General features: G+C 43.0%; 1 protein-coding gene across 2 annotated transcripts in view; it reads right to left on the reverse strand.

Annotated features, from left to right (window-relative positions):
- ZDHHC8 (zinc finger DHHC-type palmitoyltransferase 8) overlaps positions 1 to 13,246 on the reverse strand; it is a 147,481-nt gene that overhangs the window by 58,260 nt on the left and 75,975 nt on the right. Inside the window, exon 1 of one of the 2 annotated variants that reach the window (XM_042442155.1) lies at positions 12,019 to 12,040. The exons of the other annotated variant lie outside the window; for it this stretch is intronic. The gene's annotated coding sequence lies outside the window, so the exon portion shown is untranslated. Of the gene's footprint in view, positions 1 to 12,018; positions 12,041 to 13,246 lie in introns of those variants that run through there. 2 annotated transcript variants of the gene reach the window in all.

The raw sequence follows: 13,246 nt of genomic DNA on the forward strand, positions 1-13,246 counted from the left end.
AAATTAGAAACTGGGACGGGACCTCCCCAACCAGTAAAAATCATGAATGTCCCACCCCCAGGTGGGACATGGCAACCCTACCACCCCTCTCTCTCTCTCTCTCTCTCTCTCTCTCTCTCTCTCTCTATCTATCTATCTATCAGGAGTGTTTTGGGTTTTCTTATGATCCAGAATGACACTGAGCAGGCAAGCATTTTTTTTCTTAATAAGAAATTCATTTCATACAGTAAGAGCATGGAGGAAACAGAGCTGGGCTGTCTCCCTGGTATTCAGGAAAAGAGATATTCTAGGGGGAAGCAATTATAATTACACATGCTGCTGATCACAGAGAAAATCAAGAGCTTTAAGGGATTTGATGACATTGCAAAGCCTATAACAAAAGTTAACAAAGCTAAGCTCCCCCAAATTTCCCTTTGCTGCCTATGTCACCACAGCTCGCTGCTTGCAATAACCAATAACCCAATAGAGATAAACTGGATGGCTGCTGCAAACGACAAAATTGGGGTAAACCAATAAGAGTGGTTGGAATCATGAAGTGTCTATCTAGGCCTATCCTTACGCGAGGAATGAAGTGTCAACCTTGGAGCACCCTGCCTTGCTCCTCTGTATCATGGCACTTATTGTTTGCCTACCTTTTTCAAGTGAATGAACAGGAGGAGGTGGAAGGAGACGGAGGCTATCTTGTCCTTTTTCGCTATAAAGGCAAACAGATTATGGCAACAGTGGGCCCAAACAGACAGGCCAAAATAAAGCTGTTTCAGGTCACTTTGGAAGTATGCTGTTTAAATGATGCATGCGTCCTAAGAGGCCAGAAGCTGCGCCAAAGCCATGCTCCAGTCCTAAGGACTGGAGTGCAGCTTTGGCACGGCTTCTGGCCTCTTAAGATGCGCATGTCATTTAAACAGCATACCTCCAAAGTGACCCGAAGCAGCTTCATTTTCGCCTGTCTGTTCGGGCCCAATGTTAGGCTCATTCAGCCTAACTTAGAGCATCTCAGGCAAGTCTCTCCTGCCCTAGCCCTTAATCTGGAGCAGGGCTGTATTTAGGGATGCCCAAATGTCTTTTGCTTAACAGGCAGTTCACATGTAAAGTGCCTTGAACCAGAGACTTTAGCAACTGAACGTAGGAGCCATCTTGCCTGTGCCACTGCAGCAGCTTACAAGAGATAGAAGATGCTCTTTTTTCCCCTGCTGCATTTCTGCGCCACCATTGCACACAGACAGAAGGTGATATTGCTTGCTAGCACTGTCAGTAAGGGTCAAGCAACACAAGGGGCCAATAAGATTCCATCTGATACTCCCGGCCTGATTTGCTTAGGTGCTCACATCTACATTGACATATATCAGTATCAAAAACAATGTGCATACCTATTTCCAATTTCATAGAGCTCAGAAAATGTCCTTTTGAGGGATTCAAGGGGCTCTGGGTCAAGATAGTAACATTTCCAAGGTCTAGTAACGTGACACGCAATTAGCGACATCATATGTTACACTCATTGCTGTTGTCGTGGCGGATGGTGACAACAAAGCCTGTGTAAATTCATGTGTTTATATTCTGTGCGCTAATAACTATCACATTTCAATGTACAGTCGGCCCTCCTTATCCACGGATTCAAGCATCCACGGGTTGAAAATATTCAAAAAAGTATAAATCCCAATTGATTTTCCATTTTAATTAAGGGACACCATTTTGCTCTGCCATTGTATTTAATGGGACTTGAGCATTCACAGATTTTGTTATCCACAGGGGATCCTGGAATCAAATCCCAGTGGATAACAAGGTCTCACTGTAATGAGATGCCATTATTTGTGCATAATGTATTTACTAGTTTATGGTCTGCTAAACACTAAATCTGGTGGAACAGACCATTTTAAAAAGCATCCTGATTAATTTAAGATTTACTCCTTTTAATAGTTCAGCATATATTTTTAATTTTCAAACAAGTTCATATCAGTGTTAACTTTAATCTGAGACAATACATTCCCGCTAGCTGGGAGGTAACATCTCTTCTAAAATGATGCTTACTTTGATGTCCATGTGTGTTATAAAAAAAAAAAGGTATTAATGCTTCTTTCTTTCCTTTTTCTTGTTTTTCTCATATTGCTTTATATATATATATATATAGAGAGAGAGAGAGAGAGAGAGAGTGAGAGTGAAGGCAGACTAACACAGATTAAAACACAATACAAGTAATATCAATAATAATATTTTAAAATTAAAATAATTAAACTAGCACATTAAAAACCGAAATAAATTAAAACAATTTAAAACATAACAGAAAAGGGCAGTACAGCACTCCACATTTTTAAAAAACCGTTCACATCAACCAGGGCTAAAAGCTTGTTGAAATAAAAAGGTCTTTGCTTGCCCTTGGAAAAAGAACAGAGGACAGTGCTCTGCTTGCATGGGACACAGGTCCATGTTTTTCCAAAATTACTTTCTCCTGGTGCAATAGATTTATTAACTTGGGAAAACAGAAAGCTACTTGGCACTGAATCAGACAATTGGTTTGTCTAGCTCAGTGCTGTTTACACTGACTGATGACTTGGAGGACAAAATTGGGGGCATACTTATCAAATTTGCAGATGACACCAAAATAGGAGGAGTAGCTAATACACCAGAGGACAGGAGCAAGATTCAAAAGGACCTGGATAGATTAGAAAACTGGGCCAAAGCGAACAAAATGAATGTCAACAGGGAGAAATGTAAGGTACTGCACTTAGGGCGGAAGAATTAAATGCACAGATATAGGATGGGGGGCACCTGACTGAACGAGACTCCATGTGAAAGGGATCTGGGGGTCCAAGTAGACCACAAGTTGAACATGAGTCAACAGTGCAATGCAGCAGCTAGAAAGGCCAATGCAATTTTAGGCTGCATGAATAGAAGTATAGTGTCTAGATCAAGGGAAGTAACAGTGCCACTCTATTCTGCTTTGGTCAGACCTCACCTGGAATATTGTGTCCAGTTCTAGGCACCACAATTCAAAAATGATGTTCATAAGCTAGAGTGTTTCCAGAGGAGGGCAACCAAAATGGTGAAGTGTGTGGAAACCATGTCCTGTGAGGAACGCCTTAGGGAGCTGGGGATGTTTAGCCTGGAGAAGAGTAGGTTAAGAGGTGATATGATAGCCCTGTTTAAATATGTGAAGGGATGTCACATTGAGGAGGGAGCAAGCTTGTTTTCTGCTGCTCCAGAGACTAAAAAAAGGGATGCAAACTACGGGAAAAGAGATTCCACCTAAATATTAGGAGGAACTTCCTGACAGTAAGGGCTGTTCGACAGTGGAACACACTCCTTCCTCGGAGTGTAGTGGAGTCTCCTTCCTTGGAGGTCTTCAAACAGAGTATGGATGGCCATCTGTTGGGGATGCTTTGATTGTGATTTCCTGCGTGGCAGAATGGGATTGGACTGGATGGCCCTTGTGGTCTCTTCCAACTCCACAATTCTATGATTCTATGATTCTAACCTCTCTAGCAAGCCTGAGTTTATTCTGCGCTTTAGTTTTTCTGACTTTACCCCTACATATGCCTGCTATTTCTTTGAATTCCTTTTTTGTGATTTCCCCCCTTTTCCATTTCTTATACATGTTCCGTTTAAAGTTCAGCTCAGTTGAAAGTTCCTTAGTCATCCATCCTGGTTTCTTGAGACACCTCCCATTTTTCTTTCTCAATGGAACTGTTTGAAATTGTGTCTTCAGTATCTCCCTTTTGAGAAAGTCCCATCCCATCCATCCTGAACTCCCTTACCTTTTAGTACAGTTAGCCCTCTCCTTACGCGAGGGATCCATTCCGGATCCCGCCGCATAAGGCGAATTCTGCCTATGCTCAAGCCCCATTGGAAACAATGGGGCTCGTGCATGGCGGCGTGGCGGCATACAGGGCGCCACAGGCGCACACCCCCATTCAATTGAATGGGATGCACCACCCCTTCCACCTTGTGTGCTCCCCACGGCTTGAGCGCATATGCTCAAGACCATGTATGGCGCACCCGCGTATGACGCGGGCGCACTGTATTTCTGAAAATGGGATCACCCTCAATACTTCTCTAAGTTTACTGAAATCTGCTCTCCTAAATTCTAGAATGCTTCTTTGACAATGCCTGGCTTCTCCTTTCCTTTGTATAACAAACTCCAGGAAAACATGGTCACTTCCACCTAATGATCCCACCACTTGCACTCCATTAACTAGGTCATTCTTATTGGTTAGGATCAGATCTAAAATAGCTGCCCCCCCCCCTTGTTGCCTCTTCCACCTTTTGGACAATGAAAGGCAAGTGAGGAATTTGCTAGACCTTGAGGATTTTGCTGAGTTTGACTTGCAGCAAATATCAGGATAGTTGAAGTCACCCATCACTACTACATCTCTCCTTTCTGAGTGTGTGGTCATCTGTTCTAGAAAGGCATCATCCAATTCCTCTGTCTGACTTGGGGGTCTGTAGTAGACTCCCACAATAACATCCTTGTTGTTTCCCTCCCCTTTAATTTTTATCCAGATGCTCTCCACCTGGCTTCCATGATTGATGTCCTGGATCTCTTCACTGGTGTAAATATCTCTGACATATAGTGCTATCCCTCCTTTTTTCATGTTTGGCCTACTTCTCTTAAAAAGGTTATACCCCTCTATTTCTACATTCCAGTTCTGAGACTCATCCCACCAAGTGATGCCTATTATATCATATTTGCTTTGTTGTATTAGGAGTACAACTTGCTTATTTCAGCTTGCTTATTTCCTATGCTCTGTGCATTAGAGACATCACAGACCATGGGTCCCCTTTACTTGCTGCCTGTGCAAGTTTTTTTGCCTCCCACTGTTGGGTCCTTGCACTTTTTTTCTTGTTTCCTCTATGTCAGTTTGACTATTTTCGTCATCCCTTTTGCCTTCCTTAATATTTTCTCCCTCCCCCATGAAATTCAGTTTAAAGCCTTCCTGATCAAATTCTTGAGACTGTTGGCAAAATCATTTCTTCCAACTGGCGTGAGATGCAACCCGTCCGTTGCAAGAAGTCCCTCCTCATGGAACCGCAGCCCATGATCGAAGAATCCAAATCGTTCTCGGCGGCACCATCTGCGGAGCCAGTTGTTCACATCTGCTATTTTCCTCTCCCTTCCTGGACCATGCCCTTCGACTGGCAAAAGAGACGAGATGACAACTTGTGCATCCATTTCTTTCAGCTTCCTACTAAGAGCCTTGTAATCCCTTCTGATGTTCTGAAGGTTGGTTCCCACATGGACCAAAAGGAAGGGGTATTGGTCGGTAGGCTTGACCAGTCTTGTCAGCCTCTCTGCCACATCACGGATCTTTGCCCCAGGGAGACAACACACTTCTCGAGACATCTTGTCAGGCCTACAAATCACTGCTTCTGTACCCCTCAGCAAGGAGTCCCCCACTACGACCACTCGCCTCCTCCGAGGCTTAGCAGCGACTGTTCCCTCGGATGGGACTCTCAGGGTCCCCTGCTCTGTCCCTGAAGTCTGTCCATGCTGCTCTTCCTTGTCCTCCTTGATAAGGGAAAGAGCTTCAAATCAATTCTCTAGCTGCAAGTTCCCAGAACAATCCCTTCTTGGCCTAGTTCTCTGTGTGACATTCCTCCAGCTGTCTGCCTCAAAACTATCTTGGAGTTTTCTTGGCATAGCAACAGCAAGTACACTTCTATACCACTTATCAGTGCACTTAAGCACTCCCCAAGCAGTTTACAATGTGTAAGACACCCCCCCTTCCCCTTCCCCATCACCATTCCCTTTTCCTTTTGTGTCGTGTATTTTTAGACTGTAAGCCTGTGGGCAGGGAACCATCTAATTAAAAATAATAATAATTGTAAGCTGCTCTGCGAGCCTTTAGGGCTGAAGGGTGGGGTATAAATACCGTAAATAAAATGAATAAAAATAAAATAAGACAATTGCCTCCAAAAAGCTGGGTATTCATTTTAGCGACCTCAGAAGGATGCAAGCCTGAGTCAGCCCTGAGCCCCTGGCTGGTATTGTACTCACAACCTTAAGGATTGTGAGTGAGTGGCTGCAGTACAGGCATTTAACCACTGTGCTACCAGGGCTCCTTATTCATTCAGAGAGGGTTTGCCATTGTCTTCCTCTAATGCTGAGAGAGTGTGACTTACCCAAAGTCACCCAGTAGGTTTCATGGCTGAATGGGGAATTGAACCCTGGTCTCCAGAGTTACAGTGCAACACACAAACCATGCTGGCTTGACAACCTATAATTTAGTCAAGTGTGACTTGTAATCAGTTGCTCACATTTGTGTAAATCCTGGGAGGCTTTATTTATATGAAGTGGCCCCAAGAAGAACACCACACACACACACACACATACACTTTCTACTCCTCCCAAAGGCCCAATCTTCCCCTTGCTGGGCTAAGAGACTACAAACATGCCATTGTAATAAACTGTTGGAACTAGATCCCCCCCAGCCTAAAACGTGTGCCAGGAGCATAAACAAACAGGGAAACGGAAGGGAGCAAATCATTAAATGTAACACACTATACATCTTTGTCGAAAAGCTGTCCCAGCCGATTGGCTGTGCGACGTTGCCATGCATGCGGGAAGCGGGGAAGACATTAAACCCTAATAATAGCCACCTTTCCTCCAAAGGCCCAAGGGGAATAATTACAGGTACCAAGGAGGACTAAACTGAGTTCAGCATTTCAATTCATAAGAAAACAAAAGAGCTGCTTAAGGCTTACAGAGCAGGGACAATATTAATTGCATCCAGTGGCTAAAAGACCAATGTGTTAATGGCACTCCTGATGCCAATCGGTGTTCATAAGGAGTATGATGGAGGGCGAAGGGGTGAAATCACTGAGAAGGTAGATGAACCTGCGGTATTTGTAGTGACTGCAAGCCATTTTAAATCCTGAAAAGAGCCAGGTTGTCTTTTAGTAGAGAAGACCTAGAAGGAGAGAAAGAAACTCTGCTAGAACATGGCCACATAGCCCGAAAAACCCACAAAAAAACTATGGATGCTGGCCATGAAAGCCTTCGACTTTACATCAGACCTAGAAGGAAATCAATCCAGGTTCTGGGACTGCAAACCAGGCAAGGTAATTGTTTTTAGAAGTCTGAAGGGCTATTTTAGGCTGCATCAATAGAGGTATAGTGTTTAGATCAAGGGAAGTCATAGTGCCACTCTATTCTTCTTTGCTCAGGCCCCACCTGGAATACTGTGTCCAGTTCTGGGCTCCACAATTCCAAAAGGCTTTGTATGTGATGTTGTAATTTAAAGGTATAATTTTGATTTTGCTACAAAAGCTCATGCTGCCCACTTCTTTATTTCAGCTAGTTTCAAAGGTGCTACAAGATATCTCTACATTTAATTTTGCTAGTTGTTTATACTACAACATAGTGATATACTGGAATTATGAGTTATAATTTTGAGAGGCCGTATCTCCCCATATGACCCAGCCAGAGCCCTAAGATCTTCAAGAGAAGGCTTTCCCTCAGTCCTGTCACCATCGTAGTGAGGATACAAGAGAGAGCCTTCTCTGTGACTTTTCCCAGCCTCTGGAACTCTCTTCTGCAGAAAGCTAGGCTAGACCCCTCCATGCTTTCCTTTTGCTATTGGGCAAAGACATTTTTATTTAAGAAGGCATTTGATATATAATTCACATCAGGCTAGTTTTTACCGAGTAAGTGGGGCCCAAAACAGACAAACCGAAAGGGATGTCGTGACGGCAATACTAGGGTTCTGGACCACGCAGCAACTGCACGGCCCAGAACCCTAGTATGTAATGGCGCCATCCTGATGGCTGCATTCCATCCATACAGCTTCTCATCCACACGCCGCCATCTTGATGTAAGGGGTGTGCAGTGTCCGCATGTCGCTGCCCATCAGTTACATCACAAGTGCACCAATGGTGCGTTTGCGACATAACCCGGGCACCACAAGAAGAACCCGGAAGAACCGGGTTCTTTTTACTCCAGAGGGATGTCGCACTGTTTGGCGGCTGCTGTGTCCCTCAGGAGTTAAAATGGGCGCCTGCAGATCACCGTTTTCGGGCAGTCTGTCTTGACCCTGGATTTTAGTTATGTTTTTAACTTTTGTATATATGTATATGATTTTATATTGTTTGTAGATTATTTTAATTGTTTTGAATTTTATTGAAAATTTTTAATGTTTTTTTATATGCGAGCCACCTTGGGTCCCTCCTGGGACAAAGGTGGCATACAAATGAAATATATAAACAAATAACGTGCTGGCCAATTGGCCGTAATAAAGTTATTATTATTATCATAAACAAATAATAAATAAACTAAATAAATTATGAGTAACATTAGTACAAAAACATTCCTAAGGATTCTGTATGGTGTGGCATGGGAGGTGGAGGTCAATGGGGAAGGGTGACACCATGAGTTACTGCACCGGGTGACATCAACCCTAGGGATGCCATTGCAAGATTCCACCTAGTTGAGCGAGACTGAGTGCAAACTACTTTTGTGCTTCAATTTCAGTTTGAAGCAATATGAGTAAGTTGAAGACAAAGCTGGAAAGTGCAAGGAGGAGCAAGAAACTAGGACATTTTAAAAGCAGCTGAAAAAGTGGGATGACAGAGGATTAATTGTAATTGTCCCCCCTAAATTGAGACAGTTGAAGGGTGTGTTATCATTGGGTAAATTGTTGTTGATATCCACATAATTATTGTATATACTCGACTATAAGTCAGCCTCATCATAAGTTGAGGGCAGATTTGTGGGCTAAAATGGTGGGTTTTGATATGACCCATGCATGGATAAGTCGAGGGTAAAATTTAGAGCCAGTAACAAAAGATGTGAAGGATAACGCAAAGGAAAATGATGGCAAAAAACTTACAAAATTCCAGCAGACATTAACTGTTTGTGCTCATACTGAAGGTTGGATGGATGAGAGAATAAGGGAGGGGATGGGTCAGTGCTACCAGGACTGATTATGCTCTTGCCTTTCACCAGGTGATGGCTCCTTTTTACCTTAATAAGAGTTAAAGTACAGTACTTACATTGGCCCATGGATAAATCGACTCAGGTTTTTTGAGTCAATTTTTTGACTAAAATTTCTAGACTTATACATTATATACAGTAATATGAGCAGGGTTGGCCCAAAATATTTTACTGCTGGAGGCAAGGGACAAGATGGCTCCTCCTGCCTTCACCTCCAAAGCCTGTCCACAACTGACCAGGCTGACATTTACATTTTTCTTCTGCACTGGCAATAGGGCAGCATCTTTCACGACATTTGAGAGCAGTGAGATAGTTTAGGAGGTTTAGGAGAGAGCCTTGGAAAATTAAGATCTAATCCGCTGTATCTCTCAGTAGCTGCTTCACTCTACCTAATGGGAAGGATGGCCTTATTCAAGAGGAAAACAGTTGTTTAAAAATGACCAAAGGCAGACAATTTCCATGGTCAGATGGGGGCCGGGGGGAGGAATCTGTCAGTGAAGGTGTTTTTGCTTTTTCCCCCTTTTCTTTTTAAAATCCTCCTCCTTTCCCTGACTGCATTGCCAACTAACTGCTGATACTTCTTCACAGGATTCTAGTGAAACAGACGCACATCGATTGTCGCAGTGTCAGTTCCACTCATGTTTAGTATGCAAAAGGCATGGCTCCGCTGGGAGGCTGCTTCACTTTCATTCCTGCCTGGAAAGTGAAAGAAAGTGAGCTGCTGGTTTTTCTCTTACCCTTCCTTCCACATTCTTTGTTTTTCAACCAGCTCCAAAAAAATCTAGATAGTTACTGTGGTTCTCACTGCTCTATTTTACAGTCTTCCGCCACTTGGTTAGTTAAGCTCAATTTGACTGTAGCATGAATCCTGTATTGCTGCAAGACTACAGATGCTGTAAGCTCAGCCATGCAACAGAACAAAGGTGTTTCCAATTTATATCTCCAACCAATTTGCAAAAAGAGCATGATGAAGCTCATAGGAGTTCTGGTAGGTGGTTGCTTGTACTTGAAAACATATTTGCTAAATAACTTGTCTCCCACCCTCAAAGGCTCCCTTGAATGATACAGAAGAGCAGAGAAAATATATTTCTTTGGGGCAGTACAGATGGACGCCTCCGTGCCGCCCATCTTTGCCCTGTGTCTGTGCCCCAGCACCCCCATGCTGCAGCACAGATGCCCCGCAAAAAAAGAGCCACCTAGAACGGCATCTATTATGTGACGCCAGAAGCAGGAAGGGGCACTGCCATGACTCCATTTCCTGCCAGCGATGTCTGGTTGTTATACGCTGTTGTTGTCATCATGGCGGCCCCCATATGGATCCCATGATGCTGGCGCCCATACGTATTAGGGTTTAGGAGCGTGCGGTTGCTGCGCGCACCCAAATCCTAGTATTAGCAGCGCCACACCACTTTTGGCCTGTGTGTACCAGGCCTAAGCTTCCACAGTTGCAGACCACAGTATAGTCTGGGCAGGCGAGTAAACAATGTACCTCCAGTTAAGTTATCCTTCAATGGATAAGATAACCAAAGGCAGCAAAGTATCTGAGTCTGGCCCTGCTAGAAAGCTACCAAAATCAATGTTATCTGATCCTGCAATTGTAGAAACCAAACATACCTGCTCATGAGTAAGAACACTTACTATTTATATCCTGCTTTGACAACCAAAGTAGCTTAGAATAAAGTAACCATACGCATTACCATAGCTAGACTGCAGTTCCTCAACACATGTATGGACTGATTTATTTGAAAAAAATAATGCCACCCTTGTGGCAGTGGGTGATAATGAAAATTACTCTCTGGCATTTTATATGATGGTTTATTCACACATGCACAATACCACATAATGCATTTATCAACTGAGATTGTACTGAGCCTAGTGAGGTTAAAAGAACAGGCCATGAAATCAAGCCAGTGGTGATAGATCATTCTATCTACTGCTAGCAGTGAAGATCATGGGAGGTAGAAGCATCTTTCTCTCTCTTTCTTTCTCTCCCATCCCACACACGTCTGTATCACAGGAGACTCTGTAGCCACTGATAGTTTTTCTACATTAAACAGACTAATTTAAAAATTGTATAAGATAGCACTACAGTACCTATATGTGGGGTTACACATGTATTACACATATATTCACATTAAACAGAGTCAGACCAAAACATTTGGTTTCCTGAAGCAAAAGACAAATTGGTACTTTGCCCATTGCTTGCATGAACAAAAATCAACCCTAACGCTGATCTATAGTGAGAAAAACAGCCTGCACAACAAAGCTCATCAAGTTTGGAAACAAGGAGTTGAACTGAGGGCCTGACTAATGGGATATGTATTTTCTCAGCAATCTCATTCTCAACCAGGCAATGTACACTCCCACTCATGTTGCTCTCCAAGAGAGCACACACCTCAGCATCTAAGACGGCTTGTGGTTGAACATCATTAACAAGCTGAAGGGTGTTTAAAGTGTCCCAAATAATTCAGCAATGTAGTATGTATCTGCTTCTGTACTTACTTCACAAACTGTTAGCCACAAGCAAAATACACTCGGCACAGGCTCAGAGGGGTGAGGGCTATGGCAGACTTTTACCCTCAAAAATATCCCAGGGTCTTTTTCTGAATATTTCGCTTTCTCTAGATCTTACTTGTGAGGGAGAAGTTAAGGCATCATACTATTCCCCGTATTTTTCTGCCTATATATATATATATATATATATATATATATATATATATATATATATTTGCCACAGACTTTTCATTCCCTGGGCCTGTTCCTTCTTCTCCTGGTGCACAAGGGTAGCCAAAATGTGCCCAAATGCACCTCACAGCCAGTTAATGGCCAAGGGGATGTTGCTTTGCCCACAAGAGCTTTTTACTGTTGTCTTACACCTGTGCATGTCACCAATAGAATTCTGACCCCTGTTTCCTTATGTATGGCAAGTCATAAATCAGATCTCCCTTTTCCAAAAACCCCCACACATATTCAGAAGGCCAAACTGATTTTTCCCTTCTCAAAATAATCTTCTATTCAAGAAGAAATCAATTGTTCTGTGCACACAGAATGGCGTATTAAAAATCCGTAACCATACCCTAGATGATCTAAAATACCTTGGCTTGAGCTGGCCGTTTTGCTTTTGTTGACTGCCTTATGATGCTTGAACATAGCAGTCTTTGTACAGTACTGTCAAGTTCCCAATTCTGTGGATTTTCTCCCGCTATGTGGGTGTTTAAATGTCATGAAATCTGACTCTAGGCAACAAAGCATGTATATGTACATGGGGAAAGTTGCACATCTGTGCTGCAGTGGCAAAAAGTGCACAACAAAATAGAATCTCCTACCAGTGTACAGTTCAAAATTTCCCCTTTTTAAAATAATGTGCAACACAGATGTTTATCACACTATGCTCTTAAAGAGCTACTATTCCAGTGTGACTCCTCTAGCAGCCTCCTGTTGCATGCTGGGATTGGCAGTTTTAAGGAGCTGAACTTCTCTGCCTGAGAATTCTAAATACCCCTCCTTAAAACTGCCAATCCCAGCATGCAACAGGAGGCAGCTAGAGGAGTCACACTGGAATAGTACCTCTTTAAGAGCTCGTCTGATAAACACCACAGTCTTGAGCAGGTTTGACATGGAAAAGAGCAGCAGATAATAGACAACAGATAGTCAAGCATGGGTAGCTTGTAGAGTTAGCAAGGGTCATCAATCTTCTGGGTTCATGAGTTTGTTATACAATGGAAAGGAGAAGCCAGACATAGTCAGACACGCCTTCTAGACTTTAGGAAAGCTGATTTTAGTAAACTTAGAGAAATACTGGGGGTGATCCCATGGTCAGGAATACTAAAAGAGAAGGGAGTTCAGGACGGATGGGAGTTTCTTAAAAGGGAGATACTGAAGGCACAATTTAAAGCAGTTCCAATGAGGAAGAAAAATGGGAGATGTCTCAAGAAGCCAGGATGGATGACTAAAAAACTTTCAACTGAGCTGAGTTTTAAATGGAACATGTATAAGAAATGGAAAAATGGGAAAATCACCAAAGGGGAATTCAAACAAATAGCTAGCCTGTGTAGGGGTAAAGTCAGAAAAGCCAAACCACAGAATGAACTCAGGCTTGCTAGAGAGGTTAAGAACAATAAAAAGGGCTTCTTCTTTTTTGATATGTCCACAGCAAAAGGAAGAAGAAGGAAATGGTAGGGCCACTGTGTGGAGAAGATGGCAAAATGCTAACAGAAGACAGAGAAAAGGCAGAATTACTCAACACTTTCTTTACCTCAGTCTTCTCAGAAAAGGCAAAGGGTGCTCAACCTGAGGATAATGGAGCAGAGGACAGATTAGGGG

The sequence above is a fragment of the Sceloporus undulatus genome, chromosome 10, assembly GCF_019175285.1.
Source record: "Sceloporus undulatus isolate JIND9_A2432 ecotype Alabama chromosome 10, SceUnd_v1.1, whole genome shotgun sequence".
In the NCBI taxonomy this organism is placed as follows: domain Eukaryota; kingdom Metazoa; phylum Chordata; class Lepidosauria; order Squamata; family Phrynosomatidae; genus Sceloporus; species Sceloporus undulatus.